Here is a 25,774-nt window from a genome sequence, read left to right as displayed (position 1 = left end):
TCCCAAGAGAAATATTGACTGAACGAGGTGCCACTTTCATGTCAGACTTGCTGGCCTGTCTGTGGAAGCACTGTGGGGTGTAGCATCTAAAGATCACCCTCTACCATCCCCAGACTAATGGTCTTGTGGAGAGGTTAAACTCTACACTAAAGACCATGCTACTGGCATTTGCAGACCAGTTTAAGAGAGAGTGGGACAAATATTTGCCCCATCTGCTGTTTGCTACAGAGAGGTACCCCAAGAATCCATAGGTTTTTCACCCTTTGAGCTGGTGTAAGGGGATAGAGTGATGGGACTTTTGGATTTGATTCGTGATGAGTGGGACGGTGAGTGTGAATCCCACAAGGACTCTGTTGTGGCATATATCCTATACCTCAGGACAAGGCTCAGGAAGCTCATGGGCTTGGCCCAGGAGAACTTGGCAGGAGCCGAACACCAGGAAACTTTCTGTTATGATAGGAATGCTTGAGCCAGAGAGCATGCTGTGGGGCCGCAGGTGATGGTTCTCATTCCTGCAAGGCACAAAAAGCTGCAGGTAGCTTGAGAAGGACCCTTCAAAGTGGTAAGGAAGGTCAGTGAGGTTAACTACTTGGTAGAACTGCTAAGCAGGAGGCAGGGGCCCAAACTGCACCATGTTAACAAGATGAAAAATTACCATGATAGGGAGACCCTGGTGCTAAGTAATTGCTGTAGGAGGCAGGAGGAGTCTGAGGGGGATCTATGGCTACAGCAAGCCAGCCAGAAAAAGCCCAGGTTACTAAGGTGGAGCCTAGGTTTGTAGGCATATGATAGATATGACAGTGCAGCACTGTGAGCTCAGCAATACCAAGGCAGATGGAATCTCAAGACAGGGTATGGAATAATGTATTCCCAGATAGGATCATTCCTCTCAAGCAATGTTTCTCAAGGGGCACATGAAAAACCAGCTTGAATGTTCAAAGGAGGAAGAGGTGTGATGATAGGAGGTACTGCCAACCATGCCAGGAGAAATAGGGCAGTGGATTTGTAACATATGGCAGCACAGCTAGCTGAAATTTTGTAAATAATTATATGTCATTTGTAAAGCAAACTGATTTGTATAGACGCTTGTGCTGAAAATGCATTTGTGAGGCTTGCTTGTGTTAAAATGTATCAACAGTGTGCCCTGCTGGAAGGAAAATAAATGTACATGCATTATTGGAACTGTTTAAATGTATACATTGTAACAGCATATACTAGAAGTGAAGAAGTTAATATTAATCCACCTGACTTTGCAAAATATATCTGAAATTAAATTATTTTATGGGTATAGCCATAAAGATGTTATCCCACAGTTTTGAATGGAGCCAGAGACGCAAAGTCTAGTCTGGAGAATAGTTGGCACCTCCTGTAGGAAGAGTGAAATGGTTTTATGACTTTCAGCAGCTACACCACATCTGAGCAAAGCTCTATCTGTGTGTATTGTAGCACATAGGTGCTAAACCCTAGTAGCTTCTAGTGATGGGGAAAACAGAGTCAGATGACCAGATGTATGTGATGTCATTCTGTACAGAAATAATGTTTTAATATTAGAGGAGACAGAAGTCTCACAGCATTCTGTATTCTGTCTTGGATCTGACAACAAGGACTACTCATCCACATTATCTTGCCTTCCTCTATTCAGTAAACAGTAGTTCTTTAGATTAGTCAGGAAAATATAGCGAGAATAGTTAAGCATTATTTTTCTGTAATTGTGTGACTTAAAATCTGTGTTATTTTCAGTATTCCTTGTGGCTGAACCTCTGGTGTTTACTGTAAATAGATATTTAGTATTTTCATGTTCTTTTATTTCTTATTAAATATATTTAAACTTGGCATTGTGGCTAAGTTATGAAAGTATTTGCAAATATTTATTTGGTAATAACTGTGGCCACTCGAAGTCTGGCTGCTTGGTCAGCATTACCATTTGTATTAATATTAATTTCACCGAGTATTACTAGGTACCCTTGTAAGAGCTTTAGGTAGCTGGCTTTGTAGTGCCTGCTGGTAGTGATAACTACCTTATACTCTGTATAGAAGGTAGCATAGCTAGTAAACCTGTGCCAGCCTTTCCCAGGTGTGTGCGTGTATGTGTATATGTGTGTTTGTGTGTGTGTGTGTGTGTGTGTGTGTGTGTGTGTGTGTGTGTGTGTGTGTGTGTGTGTGTGTGTGTGTGTGTGTGTATGTATGTGTGTGTGTGTTTACGCAAATCAAATCTCAAAGTGTGCATGTGTGAGTTACTTGGAGCAGGGACACAAAGCACTGGTTTCATAGAGAGAGCGGTGGAGGACTTGGCTTGGGAACTCAGCTGAGGACTTAGCTCTGAAGCTGTGCCAGTGGAAAGTCTTACTGGGGGCCTGGAGGGAGACAGGTAGAGAAATCCAGACTGTGCTCCCTGCGTGCTCTAAGAGAAACTGTGCTTGATGCAGAGAGGTATGCATCTGGAAACACTGAGTGTATCCATTTGTATTCCAAGTGAATGTCCCTCTCCAGTGTCACTGGTGAGGGTTCAGGCTCCTTGATTACTGGCCCAGAGTGGGGAAGTCACAGAACCATATCAGAGTCTCAAATTAAGATAACTAGAATATTAACTGTAAATAGTCTGCACTCTTTAGGTGGAGTGACAATAAATTTTGTTGCTTGCACTTACTATCCCTTGCAGCAAGATGTGTCCCAGCACAGGTCTTTCCATTTGGTGACTGATAGCATGGAACTGTGACAATAACTTGTAAGCAAACACTCATTTCATATGTATTTATGGTATTCTGTCCTTTTAGTATGTGACTCATCATTCAAGGCCATTTGGCCAAGCTAAGCAAACCGACCAAGTCAACACTAATAAAGTTTATAAATTAACTAGATATTTGGTGATCCTAGAGGTAGTTAAATAGTTAGGAGGGGGTCTGGTGCACATTGCTAAGGTGATGGTAAGGTGCCCCCATTTAAAACTTTTGTTGACTTTGGCCCCTACTGAATATATCCAGCTGGAATTAATGGGCCTCAGTCATTTAGACTATGAGTTGATACCATATCCTTAATTTAGTTACTCACTTGGTTGCTTGGTGGTGTTGGGGAGACCATAGGAATTTACTGATTACTAAACATGTCCCACAATCTATAGAGCATACAAGAAGCTACTTCTTAAAAGCAACTTACTACTGAAGCAGCTGCAGCAGAAGATCTTGTAGAAGATAATGATAGCTTGTACATTCCAGAGACGATTGCAGTTTAAGTGGTCATTATGCTGACCTGCATATCAAAGCATTATCAACATTAATAAAGTAACAAGTAACACAGAAAGAACTAAGAACCCAGCTGTTTCACCTCACAAAGAAAGCATCTTAAGGATAACCTGAATGAATGATACAAAAAAAAGGAATGTATTTCACTTTAGAGTATGGGATGCATCACAATAACATAAGAATAAAAATGGATGGATGCGTATATAATACATTAAGTACTAGTAAATGTATGAGATCTAGTTTTATAAAACAGAACTTAAGTACAAAAAAATCAAGAATGTAAATGTACTCAAGCATCACATACTTACTACCCATGTAAAATGTCGGGAAAGAAAATTGCAAGAACTAATTATACACATAGGAAACAATATAATCTCAAAACCAGCTTCAGTTCTGAAAGGGTCAAAGACCATGTATGCCCAAATTTAAAGAAAGATCCCCTTGAAGACCCAGCAAATTCAATACAGGGCAGTGAAATCAATGGTCAAACCTGCAGTTTGCTGTATTTCACAAATGTTCAGAAAAGGTATTTTTAACATAAATCGTTTTATTTTCAGAAAAATATTTCTTCTTCTTCTCTTTCAGCTATTCCTGTAAGGGGTCGCCACAGTGGATCAACTGTTTCCATTTCTTCGTGTCCTCTGCATCTTGCTCTGTCACACCAACCACCTGCATGTCCTCTCTCACCACATCCATAAACCTTATCTTAGGCCTTCCTCTTTTCCTCTTACCTGGCAGCTCCATCCTTAGCATCCTTTTCCCAATATACCCAGAATCCCTCCTCAGCACATGTCCAAACCAATGCAATCTCGCCTCTCTGGTTTTGTCTCCATACTGTCCAACCTGAGCTGACCGTCTAATATACTGATTCCTAATCCTGTCCATCCGTATCACACCCAGTGCAAATCTTATCATCTTTAACTCTGCCATGTCCAGCTCTGACTCTTGCCTTTTTGTCAATACCACCGTCTCCAACCCATATAACATAGCTGGTCTCACTACCCTCTTGTAGACCTTCCCTTCCACTCTTACTAGTACCAGTCTGTCACAAATCACTCCTGACACTCTTCTCCACCCATTCCACCCTGCCTGTACTCTCTTCCATACTCAACATTACCCTGAACTGTTGATCCCAAGTACTTAAACTCATCCACCTTCGCCACCTCTACTCCCTGCATCCTCACCATTCCACTATGGGTTGCACAAGCCAGTGCATTTCTTCATGCCAGTCCCAAGCCTGGATAAATGGGGAGGGTTATGTCAGGAAGGGCATCCAGTGTAAAACCTTTGCCAAATGACATATGCAGACAACAATACAGATTTTCAGAAAAATATTTACTATCTCAAATTTTCATACACTGGATATCGTACCTCTCAACTGTCAGAATTTCACAGAATGTCTATGTTTTTCTTTCATATTTTTTGGATTGTTTCAAATAAAATGTGTGGTTTTATGACAAATCATTGAGTACTGAAGTCACTGAATAATGACAGACATTCAAGTTTCAGACTTCATATCCTATGGAAAATGCATGCTGATACAAGATGTTATACTAGCAACTTTTTAAGTTTTATAAAAGCAATATTTAAAAGTTCTCCCATAGTCCTTTGTTCCCCCATTATTTTTGACTTTGTCCAAAATGTTTGCACTAAGAGGTTGCAAGCTATGCTGGACATCTTAGCCACAAAATATTTTGTATGCAAATACAGGACTAACTAAATCAAAGAAATAATTTTGCAGGTGAATGAATAACGGATCAAAATATATGAAACCAGTAAAGATTATTGTTCACCTTATTACAGGTAGCTTTTCACTGTGTTTATAACTATTTTTTATTGCAACAGAAAATTTATACTGGTATGTTGTTTTCTTACATATGAGCAGCAGTAGGGTCACAGTGACGTTATCATGCCATTTACACAGAAAAAGCAATAAAGCTGGTTAATCTCTTAAAAATGGATTACCTAAACAGCTTGAAAGAATGGGGTGGCAAATGCAAATGCAAAAAAAAAAAAGCATATATATATATATATATATATATATATATATATATATATATATATATATATATATATATATATATATATATACACACACACACACACACACACATATATATATATATATATATATATATATATATATATATATACACATATACATATACATACACACAAGCAAATGGTAAAAAGGTTACACAGTCAAAAAAGGTTACACAGTCAAGCCATTCAGTAAACATTGCAAAAAACACTCAGCCAAGCTAGAGGCTTCACTACTTTAAATCTCCTGTAGTGCAGGCCCATGGGATTTGGACATATCTATATAAGTTACTACAAGTTGTTAAAAAAAGCAACTTGTCAAAACTAAAAAACAGCCAGCATGCCCAATCAAAAATCTGCTGATTGAACATGCTGGCAGTTGTTTAGTGTCAGATCATGGTACTGTGGGGATTGAGGTATTTCACCTTTCCCCAATGTAGTGCAATCCCAGAGTTAGAATATATAATTAACAGGGGAGGGGTATGGAGGGCACAGCTGACCTGAAAAAAAAAAGATTTTTTTTTACATTTGCATGGTTGCTGATTCAATTGTTGAATGATGGATGTTTCAGCCAATTGTCGGACACACACACGCACAGTATATATATATATATATATAAATTTATATATATATATATATATATATATATATATATATATATATATATATATATATAGTTAAGGACAAATAACACTATGGAGAAAAGAACAGGCTATAGTGATATCGTATGAGCAGATGGGGGTTTTGGGGCTTCCAAAAAAGTCCAGGAAGGAACAGATGGTGACTCTAAGAAATGCAGAAGAAATGCAAAAGTTAATTTAAACATAAAGAAATACTTTGTTTATGAGGGGTCAGTGAAGCCCTAGAATAGCCTGTGTAAAACAACAGTGTGTTGACTTTAGGTAAACATAAAATCTCTGGCAACAATGAAATGGTGGAGTCAGGGAAGCAGTTGGGTACATGTGTTTTTCTACTGGCTTCTTCATGTGCTGATATGTTTAAAAGAAGAAAAGTAAGTGTGAGACTATCTGAAGATTTTAAGATGACAGCCAGCAAGATACAAGATATGGTGTGACTGGTAGTTCCATGGCAGTCCATTAAAACGTATTTGTCAAAAACCCAATAGACTGCAAACAACCTAATCAACATATTTTTTTCATGTTTCAAAATGTACGTTTTCTTTTTGGGGGATCTTTGCTCCCTAATTCTAAAGACTTAATAGGAAGTAGTGTGAAGTCTAGTAGGTAGGACAAATGATTAATACTATAAGCTGTTAAGAAGCTTTTTTTCTGTAGTCTAAGCTTTGATTCCTTCAGACTCCATTTATCTACTGTGTCACTCTGAGCAAATCATTTAACTAGACGGTGCTCCTGGGCAACTGGGAACTGGGCTAGGCTCTTCAATGGTGTCCTGGACAGCAGGCCTATTACTACCTATGAATTCCAAAATCACTAACTCAGTGCAATTATAAATTCTGCCAGTAATTACCTCTTCTGCTTACTGCATGTGTTTATCATGGGCCATTATTTAAGCATTTAGCAATCATTTTTCTGAGCAGTACCATTACTAGAAGCCACCAGAAGGTATGAGGAATGGTCCAAGTCAAAGATGTGGATCATAAGTTCTAAAGATATAACAAATAATGTACTACAGAAAAGAAAAACTGATTGCACTTGTCTTGTGTTTTATAAATTACATCTTATATTTTTTCTAGTTTCGGTTGCATCAGTGGGATCTTCTTTAGGTTCACTACTATCATCATCAAACCCCTCCCCCTTTTCCCATTTTCTCCATGGGGTCATAATGTTGTGTCAACTGCTGTCATCTCTCTCAATGAAATGTCACTCTTCTGCCTTCTTTGACAGTCATGTCGGACTGTCAAAGGTCAAGCAATCCATCAATCTCTTGGATGAGTGAGGGTCAGACACCCTTGTTTCCTCTTGCCCTTTTCCTGTCTCTCCTAAATTTTCTTCATCAGATTGCCTTCTGTTTTCCAGCACATGTGCTTTAACCACCATAATCATTTCTCTATGATGTTTTCTGCAATTGGCAATGCATTGGCTTCTGCTCTGATATCCTGATTTCTTTGCTTGTCCCATAGTGTGCATCCTACCACCCATCTCAGGCACTTCATCTCTGTCACCTCTAGCTTCTTCAGCTGCTTTGCCTTCACTTCCCAGATTTCTGTACCATACAGTACAACTAGTCAAGCCACTGTTTTGCACACCTTCCTTTTCAACTTCTTTGGCATTCATCTCACACACCACCTCTGAAAATCTGTGTCAGTTGTCTGCAGCCACTCTGATTGTAGCTTTAACCTCTTCCATCAGACATCCTTCTCCTCAACTACCCCTTCCAGATATTTGAAGATGCTAAAGTGTTCCACTATTTTAACTTCTATTTCAATCTTCAACTTCTTCTGATTTCCCTAATTTGTTACCAAGACAATTGTTTTGTCGCTATTCAGTTTATTCCTACGTGCCTTCAGTTTTCCATTTCATTCCCCTAGAATTGCTAAAGTTCTTGTTCACAGTCTGCCTGTAACTTCTCATCGTCTGCGTATAGCAACATTATTGATCTGTTCCCTCCCACCTGTTTGTTAATGTGGTCCATCACCAGTATGAACAGCAGTGGCCCCAGAGCTCAACTCTGATGCACACCCACTCCCACTCCCACTGGGAACCCTTCTGTGAAGCCAGACGTTATTACTACTTTTTCCATTGGGTCCTAGCCTTTAGCTTGCACTAATTCTACCATTGCCTACAGGACTTCAAATCATCACAAGACTGTCCAAATCAGCTTTCTTAGGACCATGTCAAATGCTTTCTCCAAGTCTGAGAATGTTCAGTTGGACTTTTTCTTCATCTCTAGCTTCTTTTCTACTATCTGTCTCATTGTAATCATCAGGTCAGTTGTGCTGCATCCTAATCTGAATCCAAACTGCTCATTTCCAGCCTTACTTCCTACTACTCAGCAACTCTGTTTATAAATCACCCTTTCCTGCAATTCCATGCAGTATGACAGGAGTTTGATGCCACTATACTGCCCATATTTGTGAACATCCATGTTGTTCATGTACACTGGTACTAGAATGATTATTCTCCAGTCATCTGTAAATGGTCTGTCTGTCTTTCTTTCTCTCCATACTGCTAAGAGTACCCTCTGGAGCCATTTCTTGCCTAACTCACACAGATGTTGATCATATCTGCAATGACAACATCCAAGATCATTGCTTTCCCAGACTTCATTTATTGTATTGCTATTGCCTCTTTTAAGGTGGACTCTTCCTCTTTCACTGTAGACCGTGTCTGAGGCAGTACAACTTCTGTGATGTTTTCTTCATTCAGAATTTGTACATCATTCATCTACCTTTCATGTCCTGTGGACTGGTGATCATATTGTTGCTGGCATCCCCTATAAAGTATGTCTAATACATGTCTTCTTTATGCTTCTGTTGTTGTCTTACAGCCTGCTACAGTTTCTTTGTGCCATCTGCTAACTACTTTTCAGAAGTTGGTAAAATGCCACCTTCTTTGTTATTGTGACTTCTCTCTCAGCCTCTTTGTTAATCAACCAGTATTCCATCTTACGACAGTCTCTTTTTTATCTATCACTTTTTCCTGCATTCCTTCTATCTTTTGATAACTTCCTAGACTTCACCACCAGTTTTCCTTATGTATTCAGTTCAATATCTGTCTCAGCAGCATATCTGTTCTATTGTCTTTGCATATGCTCTTCTGAGATGTTGCCATTCTTTTCAACTCCAGTTGTTTCCTCTTCTTCCAGAGATGCTACAGTCTTCAGTATTTCCTTCAACTCTTGTTAATTTTTCTCCAGTCAATTTCCAGGTCTTTAGCCTAGTCTCTGTTGACTTTAAAGCCTTCTTTGACCACTGCTTACAGCTAATTGGGCCACCAGTGGTTTATGCTGTGGGCTATCTGTTTCACTGTGGATAACTTTGCAATCTCTGATTCGACCCCAATGCCCTTTCCTTACCAGAAGGAAGTCTATCTGAGCGAGTTTCACCCTGACCACTCTTGTATGTGATCTTGTGACTGTCTTGGTGAACCATGTGTTGGCTACCATCAAGCCGTTTACCAGACAGAAGTCTAGAGCGGCTTCTAATTCTTTATTCCTGCTGCCCCACCCACATGACCCCAGGGAGTCCTCATACCCTGTTCTGTATGTTACAGTATGAGCATTGAGGTCCCCCATTATCAACAGTAATTCATGTTGTCCTGCTTTATCTAGTAGATCCTGCAACTGCTGCCTGAATGCAATATTGTCTTCACCATCACAGCCCTGATGAGGGGCATAGGCTGGGATTATGAATGCTGCTCTACTTTACACTGCAGTCTGATGGCCATAAGTTTATTACTAATTACGATGACAACTGTCACTGTCTTCTGAAGCCTCTCCATCACCCCATTCCCCATACTGTTTCTAGTCTGTCCTCCTCCTGAGTAGTAGACACTAGATCCCAAGCCAAGTGACCTTGCTGCAGTGCTCTTCTGTCTTGTCTCATGGACACACAGGGTGTCCAACCTCTTCCTTACCATTATGTCATCCACTTCCAAGTTGCATCCTATCAGTGAGCCTATACTGAGTGTAGCAATCCTTAGTCCATGTTTTGATTGGTTTTACATCCAGCTTTTGCTCAACAGAGCTACCCTAGCTAACCTAAGTTGGGCAACTGGACACTGGCTGACCAGAAGTTTATTGCCTCAGAGTTCCTGAGGAACAGAGACCCCTCCCACCATTAGCATGGGTACCTGAAGTAGGTAAGAGCCCTCAATCTACTTATCAGTGGAAAAGACCCATGCCCATTTTTGTCACTATTAATCAATATGACCAAATCACCTAAAGCAAATTTTTACACCACTGAGTGGTTAGCCTTGCCATGGCATGCAGTCTGTGATCTGTTTTCTTCTATCTAGAGGATACTGCACACTAAAGTTGATGCCTAAGGCAGTTGATTTATACAAAGCTTTCCCTTGATAGTTACCACCTAGAGTTTGGGCTGCTGCCCATGACACCATTCAGTTTTTGGGGTGAGTTTGTAGGCGAACCACCCAATATGCATTTTTGGAAGGAACCCCAAAGAGACACATTTATCATCTGCAAAAACATTTTGCAAAGAGAGGATTCAAATTATGACAGATTCATCCCATTCTAAAAAAAAAAAAAAACATAACCAAGGCTGAAAGTAAGTCAAAGTTTTTAATAGTATTTTACATATGCAGCTTTCCTACAAACTGCCTTTACCAGTTGCATTTTACATGGCAAAAGTTAAACGTAATTTTGCAAATCAATATGGCAAAGTAATGTTAAAATACAGCTTTATTTAAGGTAACTTGAATTTTTAGTTCTGTAGACCATACCCCCAAAACAATAAAATGAAAGAGTGCAGTTAATGATTTAAGGGATAGGCTGCTTATTTGTGCGGAGTGTGGTTTAGTCCTTTTCATAAAATGCGATTTTTGTTTATGCTGTATTAGAATGAAGTACCATTTGCTCAAATGTTATTCTGGGTGAAATGTCAACTAGTTTAATGGGTTTATTGTACTACTTGCACACAGTGACTTTATGGTTAGAACTGGAGTTCTAGTTAGGAGGGGGTGGAGGTTTTGTTTTAGTTATTATTAACTTTAAGATTAAAACTTAAGCAATAATTAGATTTGGAGTTAGGGTTACAGTTAAGTTTAGGGTGTGTGTGGTGTATTGTACCCTATATGCGGCTGCTGTACAATTTATCTTTCATAAGTAATAAAGTAGATATTTCTCCATATTGTGTTTTCTGCATTTCTGATTTTCTCTGTTAATTAATTTTGATTTTCACTATTTGAATTTAATCATATCAACGATGTGCTAGACACGCGAGTTACAGTATAATAATGATAAGGCGGACAGGATTTTAGCAAAAACCTTCTTGTAGGTTTGTATTTCATTAAATGGAACTTGACTTCTCTTTCCTCCACAAACAATATTACAAAAGGTATCCATACATCCATACATAATCAGTCTGCCAAAAAAAAAAATAAAAATCTGCAACTTACAACAAAAACATTTACATTTACTATTATGCATTGAATTTAATCAATACTGCAGTATCATTAGAAGAACTGTCAATAAATACTGGTGTATGTTTCAACATTTACCAGAAATCGCTAAGGTGTTCAATAATGGTATATAAAACGGGTAGAATATAAACATTTTTATGAAAGGACAAAAGAGAAAGAGAATAACAAATCCTAAAGAAAAATGAGAATGTATAAATGTGGGACTTGCAAACAATGTCCCTACATAAGCAAGCAGGACAGTTTTGAAGTGACTTCCAGAAACAGGGTTACAAAGACAAAGGTATATTTTAATTGTAATTGTAGTGGGGTGATTTACATTGCTATCTGTGATATATGCACTTCCTTCTATATAGGTAAGACTGAGAGGACCTTGAGGAAGTGAATTTATGAACACGTATATGATATCAGTAAAAGTAATGAGAAAAAATGCCTCGGCTAACATGTACAACATTGTCAGAAGGGGAATTTCAAGTTTTCTGTACTAGAGCAGATGAAAAAGGACCCAGTAGGAGACCAATGGGAGGATTTTATACAGTACAGAGAATTAATGTGGCAGTTAGAGTTAGAAGCAAATAAGCAACCAGGGTTGAATGATAATATTTCAATCAGATCTGTTTTAAAATTAAAAACAGTGAAGTTGTAATTTGCAGTTTTTAACAGTGGGAGGTCATGTATATATATATATGTATGCATACATATGTGTTCATTTATTTTGATTTGTGATGTATAGGCATTTGAATTAATATGGTATTGTATCTTTAAGAAGTCCATGGATGAAAATTAGTTTAATAGGATAATTCATTTTTAGCTATATATTGGACAGATGTGGTGAAAAATTTCAATTCTGAAGAAGTCCTGGATGTGAACAGGAAGAAAGCACTAAACTGATTATTCAAATAAAGACTTTTGATTTTTTTTTTTTTTTTAGTAGTGTCACCTTTTCCTTTATTGGATTGTACATGTGACACATAAAGCTTGCTCTGAGTTTCCACTACATAGCCATGGTGGCAGTTCTTCAGGTTTTTTGGTTCTTGGTTTTCATTGTGTGAGACCTGCCTTTATCCACTTTTGGGTTTCATTGTTTACATATATATGTATATATATATATATATATATATATATAAAATGTATATTAGTTACTTACAGTGTTACAAAAATTAGGCAGAGTAAGATATAAATATAACAGAAAAGAATCATTAAGAAAAATAATTCCTTGTAAGAAAAAGTACTTCCATTAATCATTTTACTGAATGACTAGAATATCCTTCGTTATGAGGTTGTAACATGGAGTAGAATTGTATTACATAAATTTTTGGATAGTTGATCCCTTATCAATAAAACAGTTTCATTTTGGTTGTTTTAAAAGGAGAGTTTTTAGGTGTTTTTGAAACTCAGGTGGAGTTTTAGCTTGTCTTTACTCCTGAGGTAGTGAGATCCAAATAGAAGCTGCAAGTTCAGAAAAATAGTTTTCCACTAGGGCCAAATGGTAAGAGAGCTTGTATATTACTAGACCCTTGTGGCTTCTTATAGTGAAGCCATAGATTGCACTTGAATGGAGAATAATAGTTATGTGAAGATGTTTAAGAAATAAGGTACCAAGCAGGAAAGAAGCCCTAAGAATATCTGGGAGCCAGATGGATGTTTCTATTGTGGTGCAGTGGTGTTCTCTCCTGGTTGATAGGTGAATACATATGAGACTTTGATTTTCAGTTTTTTGAAGTATGGAAAATTTTAGATTGGAGCTGAAAATAAGTCAGGCGACCAAATTAGAGAGTTAGCACATTAAGAGCAATGGCTCCTCATGCGCTGGGTAGAGAGAAGACTGGGATACTTGTCTACTAGCTCTTGTTGCTGAAACACCCTTTGGCAATGAATTTCGGCATGAGGATGGAAGGAGAGAGTATAGTGGATGACGATAGCAATGTTGTGGGATTGTGCTGAGTGAGGTGACATTTTGGTCATAAATGGCTGCAGAGTTGAAAGAAGCACTGGCCAGCTTTTTTGAAGTTGTGACTAACATGAAGTTGAACTTTTTAACATTAATTTGTAACTTGTTATAAGTAAGCCTTTGCTGTAACTAGTCTAGTCCAGATACAGATATGCTGTATCCAGGACTGTTGGTAAGCTTCTGAGCCCCCACCCCAAGCCTTTCTGTGTTGGAGGGAAGCCTTCTATCTGTGGGAGTGGTAAGCACTAGGTAGCCTACCTACCACAAATGGAGTGGTTTCTGGCCCAGAAATTATTGTTTATTGGCCATTTGGGCATTTTTTCCATCTCTTTCAACTTTCTGGTTTAAAAGCCTGCATTTGTGCTTTTTTCCCACCTTTCCTGTAACTAGTCTAGTCCAGATACTGATTTGCTGTATCCAGGACTGTTGGTAAGCTTCTGAGCCCCCCAAGCCTTTCTGTGTTGGAGGGAAGCCTTCTAGCTTATCAGTGGGAGTGGTAAGCACTAGTTAGCCTATCTACCACAAGAGGAGTGGTTTCTGGCCCAGAATTTGTAGTTTATTTCCCTTTTCGGCAGTTTTTCCATCTCTTTCAACTTTCTGGTTTAAAAGCCCATGTTTACACTCATTTCCCACCTTTCCTGTAACTAGTCTAGTCCAGATACAGAATTGCTGTATTCAGGACTGTTTGTAAGCTTCTGAGCCCCCCAAGCCTTTCTGTATTGGAGGGAAGCCTTCTAGCTTATCAGTGGGAGTGGTAAGCACTAGGTAGCCTATCTACCACAAGAGGAGTGGCTTCTGGCCCAGAAATTGTAGTTTATTGGCCATTTGGGCAGTTTTTCCATCTCTTTCAACTTTCTGGTTTAAAAGCCCACATTTGCACTTGTTTCCCACCTTTCCTGTACGTATTCTAGTCCAGAAATTGTAGTTTATTGGCCATTTGGGCAGTTTTTCCCATCTCTTTCAACTTTCTGGTTTAAAAGCCCACGTTTGTATTTTTCCTGCCTTTCCTGTAACTAGTCTAGTCAAGATACAGATTTGCTGTATCCAGGACTGTTTGTAAGCTTCTGAGCAGTCCCAAAGTCTGCTCTTCAATTTTTCTCATAGATCTGATAGCTCTCTCCTCTCCTGCACTTTTACTAGCTTATGAGTTTAGAACTTTACCAGACTTCTAGTAGCACTTATTGTAGCACACAAAAGTGCTACCAGCACTAAACATTCTACAAGGAAACCAATCCAGTAATTATTAATAGTGGCCACCCCCCCGGCATGTCTAAAGGTCAGTTCCCTGTGCTTTCTCCTATTAATCTGGTGAACTTGGGTATCCTGAGGCAATGTAGCAGCTGCTTCATGTACAGTGACAACCCTCTCCTCTTACCTCCCAACAATCAGACTTGTGAGAGATGCACTTATATATCCAAATTAGAAGCCACACACTCTCCAGCCAAGACCGGAATAGCTGGTCAAGACAAGAAGGTCAACACTTGCACCACACCACATGGAACACAAAGCCTTCCAGAACATATGCCAGCACTGCCTTCACATAAAAACACAAACCACACACCCACCTTCGCAGAGGCTCTCAATAAAAATCTACCCAAACAGCAGAGACCTCCAAAGCAGAAAAGCACTTGACCACCACAACACAACACTAATCACGAGACACATAACTCTCCTAAACAGTGTGCCACTCAACTAAAGCCCCTAAGATAAAACACCATGCCCAACACACTAGTCATTGGTGACTCGATAGTGAGGCACACTGATGTCCCACTCACTAGGCTGAATAAGGAGAAAATAACAGTCAGCTGCCTGTCAGGCACCAGGATCCACCACATAATGCATGCACTCAGGTCCCTCAATAACACATACGAATATGACTCTGTCATTGTACATGTGGGTGTGAATGACCTGAGATGTACCTCCCTGGGCTGCATGAAAAGAGACATGGAGGAGCTCTTTGATTATGTCGCCCAGGTGGGTATGACCCAAGCCCTGAGCAGCATCATACCATCACCCAGAATGATACCACAGTACAAGCAGAAAATGATTAATTTCAACAACTGGCTAAGTTTCTGGTGTCATTCTAAGGGGATTCAGTATTTGTCTGCGTGGGATGACATGATTGACAGACCTCATTGCGTTGCCAGAGATGGCCTGCATCTGTCACCCCTGGGCTTCCAGATACTGGCCAAGGCTCTTGCCACCCCCATAGTACCATTTTTAGGCGGTGTTCCAAAGACCAAATTACCACCATAACAGCTACAAACAAATGCATCTGAGGGTCATGCTGCTCAATGCTAGAAGTTTAAATCTCAAAATGCACTCGCTCGATGCACACCTTAAAATGGAGAACACTGACATTTGTGCTATAACAGAGACCTGGTTCAAGGTAGCAGAAAGTATCCCTGCACTACCAAGCTATAACTCATTCCACACCTTTTGGCCCCAGAACTTGGACTGAAGCTCCAAAGGCAGTGGTGTTTCCATATTCATAAAGGATGCGCACACCTCCAGACTGGTAGCCCAACATAGCACATCTGAGATACTTCAGGTGCAGCTAACATTGGGTAAGACAGTGATTCAGGTTTTAGCCTGCTATAGGTCCCCAACCATGTCCCAAGACTCACATTCCATGTTCCTAAGCACCCTAGAGAATATTAGGGTTCAACCTAACATTCTCATACTGGGTGACTTCAACTACCCCTCCATTAACTGGGAAAACTACTCATGTACCAATACAGCTGCCCACCACTTCCTAGAATTCATTAATTCCAATGCCCTGGACCAGCTCGTTCTTACCCCCACTAGAGGTAGCAACATCCTTGATCTGGTCATTGCTAACAAGAGCGACCATTGCTCTACACCAATAGTCAACTCCTCCCTGGTTAGATCCGACCACAAACTAATCACCTTTTAAATCCAAATCCCTCCCGCCCACCCCCACCCCCCACAAAGGTAACCACGATGAAAAACTTCTAAAAAGCTAACTTTGAGCTCCTAAAAACAGAGTTGGCTAACTTCACGGCACCGATGCAAATGAGAATAATTGCATGACTGCAGAATCATACACCAATGCACTGTATGAACACCTACACAAATTCATGGATCTCGCCATACCCAATAGAACCAAGACACTCTCCTCAAAAAAACAGGAAGCCAATCTGGTGGTCCCCTGCCATAAACAAACTCTATAACAGAAGGAGGAAACTGTAGCAGAATAAGGTGAAGTCCCAAGACTGGAAAAACTCCTTTAGCCTCAGCAAAAAGTTGAGGTTCCTCATCAAATCCTGTAAAGCTAGCTATGAAAACAAAATTGCAGCAGATAGTAAAGACAACCACAAGGCCTTCTATAGTTATGTAAGGAATCTCCACGGCAATACCCAGATTTGCTCTGAGCTACTGCACAATGGTACCTCTTATACTGAGCCAACAGATATTGCCAATATACTGGCCAACAGATTCAGTGCCAACTTTACCGCTCTCCCCCCAAAGGACCAATCACAATACCAATAGATTGCCAGGCACCCATAATTACTGCTGCACATGTTAAAACAGCAATGTCCAAGGCCAAAGATACAGCTTCTATGGGACATGACAATATCCCTGGCTGTGTTCTACATGAACTACAGATTGAACTGACACCTCACCTGTGTGCTCTGTTCAATCACAGCCTCACCTCAGGCTTTGTCCCTACCAAATGGTGCACTGCTACAGTCATCCCTCTCCACAAAGGAGGAGTGACTACAGACCCTGGGAAGTATTGTCCCTTTAGCCTGACAAGTCTGATATGCAAGGCTATGGAATGCATCATCATGGACCTAATAAACAAGGATATAGGGAATCTCCAAACTCTGGATCCTACACCGTTTGGTTTTGTGAAGGGTAGATCATGCCTGCTGAACTTGGTTGACCTCTTTGAGTCAGTCACCAGAGCCGTGGATGAAGGCAAGGTGGTTCATACAGCCTACCTTGATCTGGCCAAGGCCTTTGATACCATTCCACACTCAGGAATCAGAAAAACTCACTAAGCTGGGCATCAACCCCTATATTACTAGGTGGGTTGCAAACTGGCTCATAAATAGAACCCACAGTATGAAAGTAGCTGACTTCAAGTCAGACTACTGACCAGTCATGAGTGGAGTCCCACAGGGTTCAGTCCTGGGTCCTCTCCTGTTTGGTATTTACTTCTCTGAAGTCCAGGCCAACACGAGGGGACTCTGGCTGACAAGGTTCACAGACGATTGCAAGTTGGAAGCTATTATTAACTCCCCAAGTGATGTTGACATCCTACAGAAAGGCCTCACTGAGACCAACGACTGGTGTCAGAACCATGGCCTTAAGCTCAGTGCCAAAAAATGTGTCATCATCCCCCTTAGGAAAAACCCATTTCTCTTGAATTACCACATCGATGGCAGTCCACTGAACACAGAAGGCATTATAAGATCTGTGAACACAGGTTGACAGCAACCTCTCTTTTGACCACCACATTGCCACTGTGGTCAGAAAGTCCTTCTGTGTGGCACATCTCATTATTAAGGGTTTTACATCCAGGAAGAAAAAGGTCATTGTCTCCCTCTACTCTTCCCTCATTAGGCCAATCATTGAGTACAATGCCTCATTTGGCATGTGCCTCACTAGACACCTGCAACAACTGGGGAGGCCGCAAAAGTACCTCACAAAGAGGATCCTAGGCCTTAAACACTTGTCCTATATGGACAGACTCAAAAACTCCAACTATTCTCTGTCTCATGTCGCCTACTTAGAGGTTATCTCTGCTTGACTTACAAAGCCACATCTGACCCAGCTCTGTTAGAAATGCTACATCTAAAGAAATCCCAATCCCTCCGCACTACACGCTCCAGAGATCTCAACCTCATTACCACAATTAACACAACATGCTGGAGGGACAGGTTCATAACCCAGAGACAGCCCATGCTATGGAATAGACTTCCCATACATGTCAAGCAGAGCACTTCACTGGTCCTCTTCAACAGAAATCTTGATGAGTGGATGGGAAACAGAAAATTCACCCCGGGGATCACTCCAGTGGCCTACTTGACAGAGGCACTAGGAACTAAGGTTGGGTGGCATGGCGCCAGGGTAATCCCATAGGCTAGGCTTGTAAAGGCTCCAGGGCCATTAGCCTAGTACACATCTATGAACCTATGAAGTCAGTTCCAAAGACTCAAGAAGTGAGCTCAAAGAGTACATTGAAGAGCAGGAGGCTATCTAAGTCCATATGTTAAGATAATATAAGCCACGTAAACCAGCAGGTTAGCTTGTACAAGATCAGTGAGAAGGTCATTAATGAGCTTCATACCGAACTTTGAGGAACACCTTTTGAGAAAGTACCTATGGAAGATATGTTTTGACTGGAGGAAACTATTGAAGTATGTTTAAATAGGTAGTTTCTGAACCAAGAACAAACATTTTCACAGAAACCAGTTTTTGGATGAGTAGATTGTGGTTGACAAGGTGAAAAGCTTTTGTAAAGTCTAAAAATAATGCACCTGTATATAGGCCTTTTGCCATGTATGAGTTAATGCTCTTAAGTAAGAAATGAATAGCAATAATAGTGTTGTAATTATTTCTAAAGAAATGTTGTCTGTTTGTGAGGATATCATACTTCTGGATGCATTCAAGCATTTGTTGAAATAATGGTTTTCAAGTGTTTTTGCTTGAGTGTGGGACTTTTGGAAGTGGTACCACTGGATGTAACTGGAGAGGAGATAAAAATAAAAACTAAAGACCTGAATAAAATGTCGGCACCGTACAGTAAGAATTTTGGTTGAAAAGGGTGGAAGAAGAGGTTGTAAGTGAACTTGGTTTGTTCAAGCAGCTAAATGACTTTTTTATCAAAGATGTTTTTAAAGTAAAATAGAGGTCAGTATATTAAAACGTGAAAGAGGGTTCCTGAACGACATGGAGATCCTCCAGAAGGGCCTAAATGAGACTGATGCATGTTGTCAAAGCCATGGTCTCAAGCTAAATGCAAAAAAAATGCGTAGTAATCCCCTTTGAAAAAAACAGAGTACCCGCAAACTACAACATAGGAGGTAATCCCCTGAAATCTGAAGAAGAAATAAGGGATCTAGGGACCGAAATAGATAGTCAGCTTTCCTTTGATAACCATGTTGCCAAAGTGGTTAGAAAATCCTTCTATGTGACCCATCTGATCACGAAAGGGTTCGCATCAAGATCTAAGGATGTAAAAGTGCCCCTCTACTCTTCCCTCATCAGACCCATTATTGAGTACAATGCACCAATTGGAATGTACCTGGCTAGACATCTCCAGCAGCTGGAGAGACCACAGAGGTACCTAACCAAGACGATTACTGGCCTCAAACAGTTACCCTATGCAGCACAATTGAAAAAGCTAAGACTGTTCTCTGTTGCATACCACTTTCTCAGAGGCGATCTCTGTCTAACGTACAGTGCCATGTCCAACCCAGAATTGTTGAACATGCTCCATATTAGCAAAACCAAATCTACTTGAGCTACATGCTCTAGGGATATAAACCTCAACACAACAATGCATAGAACATGCTGGAGGGATAGATTCCCTTCGCAGAGACTTCCCTTACTATGAAACAGGGTCCCAATCTACATAAGGCAGAGCCCGTCACTATCACTCTTCAAGAGGAACCTTGATGAGTGGATGGGTAACAGAAAGTTCACACCGGGGATCACATCAACAGCACTACTAGATAGGGGCCAAGGGGACTAGTTGCTAGTACAAGGGTCTAGGGAACTACTAAAGGGGTGGTGAATACCGCACAACATGGCTGAGCTAATATATGCCTTCGGGCAGATAGCCCAGTACCAACCTATGAAATAGTCTGAGGCTGGGTAGTGAAAGATGGAAAAATACAGAGGAAGAGGAGAGGAATGTCAGGGAGGAGACTGAGAGGAAGATGGAAGGCTTGATTTTGTTGAATGAGAAAAAATGAGGATGCGCTAAAATGTTTTATGGAGGTGCAGAATTTTTAGTGTGCCCTAGATCAGACTGTTCTAGAGTTCTGAAGTTCATAACTATAACTTTGGTGGTCTTTAGTCTAGTGTTCCTTTTGAGGTAGGTAATTATCGTGAGCTGTCGTGTCTTCTGACAGATTTTCATGCTTTTTCTTTATGTTATCATTTTTCATAGATCTAGTGTGATCTATGGAGCTTGATATTTTTTACATTTATGTACCCTTTTAATGTATATTACATACAGATTTAACAACCAGAATATTAAATATGAATAATGAGGAATTTGAGTTACATTGCCTAGCTTAAAATTAACCCCAAACATTATATTAACCAAGAATGAGATAAGACAAGTCTGTGCCAAAGAAACATAACAAATGAACCAAATGTTTGTTGAGACTGAGGAAAGAGTATTACATCTAGCTAGTTATCTGTGTGTATGTATTTATCTTATTTTAAACAGGAGGGAAAAGTTGTCTACTAGGGCATTTTCAATGACAATCTACTTACAATAATCAGCAATAACCATTAGGTAACACAAAGAATGAGCACAGAATATACAGACATCAGTAAATTGAGATGCTACTGATAGAAAAATTACAATGAAGTTAAGTTATAAGTACGCTAAACTTTAACTGAAGGAAAGTGGATGATATATAAAAATTAAACCTCCTGACTGAGACAGGTGGGGTATGATGGGTTATGCATGTTGCCAAGATTTGATCTGCTTATCCACATCTATTGCTATAGTAAGAACATAACTTTCTTATCTAGTATGAGGACGTATATCCTCTGTAAACAACAGGACAAACTGCCAACCTTGTCTTTTGGGGTAGTCTCCTAATGGAAACATACTACACATTACTCTGACATTGTGGACTCGAAAGTTTCTTCCTGCACACCTTTCCTGCCATGCCTTGCTGACCAGTCTGAAGATAATTATGAAACAGGGCTGTCAGTGGGAAACCCAAAATTGTTTCAGGGTTGACACTGAGGGAAAAAAAAGGTGGTGAGTGGGAGAGACAGATTATGTGTCAATAACACCAACTCTGGTACTGATAAAAGGCTCATTACCAAGGGCAACAGAATGGATATCAAAAAGCCAGCCCCTCCAAAGTTGGTACTGGTACTAATATCAAGATAAACACAGAAGCACTGAGCCTTCACATCTGCCAAACAAACTCAATGGATGGTGGCATCTTCATCAGCAAGGGTACTGTCAGAACTAACTGCATTGCTGATGTCAGATTTGTCAATGTTAACAGCTCTGGCTTGGCAACTAAGACCACAGTCAATGCCAACAGGAACTTTTAGTTTGCCTAGTGAAGAACTTTATAAATCCACAAAATTTAGTCATAAAAGAAAATAAGATAGATATAACCAAACTGCAACAGTCAATGCAGTTAACAAATGTTATGGAAAGGAATACTGTTAGAGCAACACTAACAAAGGCAGAAACGTTAATTGGAAAAGTCACATCTGTAAGTTCTAATGTTTATGCAGCAGACTAATTTTTTCAAAGTTAGTTGATTGTCTTATAGAAGTTGCACAAGACTATATTTCTTATAAGTTACCACAGTGGAACCAGAAAACCATAACCATCACAGCAAGTCAGAATTCCTTAATATTTGTGCTTCAAATAAAAGAAATGCAAGATCACTAAGAATTCATGTTATACAACAAAGCCAAGCTTAGAGCCAGGTGGGATGGACTGGACAGCAGTGTATTACAAGAAATGTTAGCATATATGTAGCATGGGGGTACCTACCTATATATTTGGAAGTGGTCATGTCTTGTGATTATGCCATAGTGGAATAACACTGCTGAGTGTTGTTTTAGCATTACAGGATCAACAATGAAAAGAATCTTTGAAATTCGGGTGCTGAGTAGGGCTAAATATTTGATACCACCATCCTGGAATCACTAGGTTGTTCTAATATTTCCACTGCAACAATGATGGAAACTTTTTCTAGAATCATTTACACTTGAAGAAAACAGATAATGAGGAGTGATTTATAAGGCACAGAAGCAGAGAAATGTTTTTTTCCTGCATGCTTTTTGCTCCATGCCTGCTGACCATCAAGTCTCTTTCAGTCAAACTAAAGTGCATTTGCTTGCTACTGGTATGGATCTTCCTAAATTCACCAAGGTAAGAGACATCTGGGGGAGTAGTCATTTAGGCAGCCATGAGGGTTGCCAGTGTCCTCATCAGCATCCTGGCAAGAAGGACATTTTTACTTATTAATCTAACCCCTCCCCCGGGTTAGAGGATATATGACTCACATCATGGAGTGACCACAGACTTTTCCTCAGTACAAGTACACACTCTTCTGTACTTCCTCAGTGAAGACTACTACCTATCAGTAGCTTGGTAAGCCACATGCACGCCCTCAGGTTACACACCTTCCCCTTCCTCCAAAGAGTTTGTACAATCCAGGTCTGGAGCTGCTCACTCTCCTCTAGGATCGTCACATTCACCCTCCCTGCCAGCTCCATCAAGTGCCTGAGATACTAATCAAACTTGGGTTATATGGGCAGTAGTCAGGGCTTTATCCCTCTCTACAACAAGAGCTGGATGAACATTATTATCTAATGGTTTACTACAAAGGCAATATTTTTCCTGTGTAGTTTTATCACTCATTCATTCATTTATTTGTTTACTTATTTATGGCATACTTTATTTACTGAAGCCAATTTGTTGTTGTATGTATCTTTCATTACTAAAACTAATATATATTTCTTTAAGTTAAACAGCAGGTAATCTAACATTAGTATCAGGATCCTAATGCTGACTTCAGCCTCATTTGGACCAGTGCAGTTAAAAAATGGGACAGTTAAGAAAATCACAAAGTAATTGGCAAAACATGCCTCTATATGCCTTGAAACTAGAACGGATGAGACAGTACACACATTTGAAGAGCCTCTGGAAAAGCATTCACAAATTTTTCATAGTCTGTCTCTGGTGGAGAGGCAGAGTGAGAACTTTCTAACTTCAGTCTTGAGATCATAATCCTGGAAACATCTTTATCCATAATGGAAAATTCTCAAGCAAAGAAACTTTTTGATCTGTTCTTTGTTATTGTTAAACTTGTGGCTTTCACCAGTTTAGGTAATGGTGGTCTAAAACAGCTGTAAGTGTTACACGAAGTATCACAAAACCAGTTTTATGCTTTTTAAGTTAAGAAAGTGGAGAGAAAGAAGTGTCCTCTGCAACCTACGCTTAAGCTTTTTCTTAGATTTAGCTGAGATAGATATGACCTCAGCGCTGAGCTGCAATGCCAAAGTAGGTGGACTTGGCTTTGACACTGAGGTTGGAGCTCTCACTCCCTTCAGCGCTGAAAGCTTGTCAGCCCTGGTAGCAAAAACCCTATGCATCAGAAAATGTTGTAATTTAGTCTCTCTACCCCTTATAATGATTGTAGAGAAAGACTTACATATCTCACAGTGGGCAGTATTATGATCTTGTCTCAGGCTAAATAAATATTCAGAATGTTTATATGGTGGGGGGAACTTGCTGCCACATCTAGACCTTGTATAACTTCTTTCCATTTTAACTAAGTATAATTGAAAACAAAATAATGTAAATTAGAACTGCCAAAGAGCAGCTGACAGCCAGTAGCAGTAAAAAAAGAAGTAAATCCAGGCCACATGCATAGCAAGTGGAAGACAAGTTATATTATAAAATTGCACTTACAAGAAATACTAACAGAAAAGAGAATAGAGCACAAATAAGCTGATAAAATGAATAACTTTAATGAGTTTAATAGCCAGGATATAAAAAGGATTAAAAAATAGAAAAATGTCATTTGAAACAAACAAGAGAGGCAACAAACACCTAGGCTCGGAGAGGGAAAACAATCATAACATAAATATTTAAAAAATGAAATCAAAAAGCAAAGCTCAGCAAAGCAATAAACTATAGTGGGCGAGCAATGACAGTCACAGCAAAACTCAAAAGCCAAGCCTACTGCAGTTGATTTATCAATGTCTAATTAAATAAATGAAATCAGAAGCAATGTGGCTGGCTAAGTGAAATATCATTCGAGAGAGAATATACATGCTTTAAAGAAAGAGGTTGATAATAATACAGCAGCTCAGAGGTAATTTGTGCATATACTCAAAAATGATAGACTCCTCAAATAACAGTAAAGGGCTGCACCTGCAATCTACACAGGAGCAATGAACGGACCCAAAAAGATCAATAACTCACAAAATGTGATGTGTATGCCACATATGACAACCAACTAGAACCCATTTGCAAAAAAAAAAATCAAAGCAGACCTAATTTACCTTTTTGCAAAATTATAATATGGTTAGGAATCTGTCAAGAAAAAATCAGATTAGACTAAATACTAAATGAATCAAGCGATAAGCCTTTTATCGCTGAACTAGACTGCTGCTTGACAGAACAGAAATTAAATATCAACATGCATTGCACTTTACAGTGGATGAAGTTAAAAATGGTTGTCCCATCTTAAAGGCTGTAAAAACTGAAAAAGCAGTAATAACTGCATCCTTAAAGGGCAAGTAATCATAAACCAGAAAAGAAAATCAGGAAAGAACAATACAATTATGAGAATTTTTCAAAAAAGAAAATCAGAAAGACATTGTTTCTTTAGCTTTAAATATTCTAAATCAAGCTGATGGCACATCACAATCAATGGTAACTATAAAGCCGGACAAAGATGTTTAAATCTTCTCCAGATTAAAATTATTAATATATTCTCCTCATTTAAAATGTATCCACTATCAGAACAATGTTACAGTACTGCAAATATCTAATAATCTTAGTCAGTCAATAAACTGGAATAATTCTGAAATTACCTTCAAAGGTGGTGTTTGGGGGGCATGTCCCCACCACCTGTAAGTCACAGCCCTTGAAATATTTAAACAATTCACCCTGGGCTGAGAATACACAAGTGGGGTTGATTCTTTCCACAAACGTTTCTTATGCTGCATAGGGAAAAAGAGGACAGCAGAATCTTGGAAAGTCATCAAGCCAGTTAGGACGTATACTCTGAAATGTCAGCAGTGAAAGAACAGCATGAATGTATTTTACCATATTTGTCAGCAGCTTCAGCATAAAGTATGTACTTTGCTAAATTATAATGTGTGTGTGATACCCTAGTTAGGTAGGGATTTCTGATTAAGTGACTTGCTCTGATTGGCACAGCTGGAGAATTAAACCCTGTACCCTTAAACTGAAGCCATAATTCTCCTTGTGACATCCCCCTTCTGGGCCAGTAATCAAGGAGCCAGAATCATCACCACTGACACCAGTGAGGGATGTTCACTTGGAACAAAAATAGATATACACAGTATTTCCAGATGCATCTCCCTGCATCAAGCACAATTTCCCTTAAGAGCACACAGGGAACACTCTCAGTCCGGGGTCTGGGATTCCCTCCCTCTCTCTCTCTCTGTCTCTCTCTCCAGGCCCCCAGTAAGACTCCCCACTGGCACAGCTGTAAAGTTGAGTGTTCAGCTGAGTGTCCAAG

Source organism: Protopterus annectens, chromosome 2.part1 (genome assembly GCF_019279795.1).
Source record: "Protopterus annectens isolate FY-2018-M chromosome 2.part1, PAN1.0, whole genome shotgun sequence".
Lineage (NCBI taxonomy): Eukaryota > Metazoa > Chordata > Ceratodontiformes > Protopteridae > Protopterus > Protopterus annectens.
Note: the sequence above shows the minus strand (reverse complement) of the source record.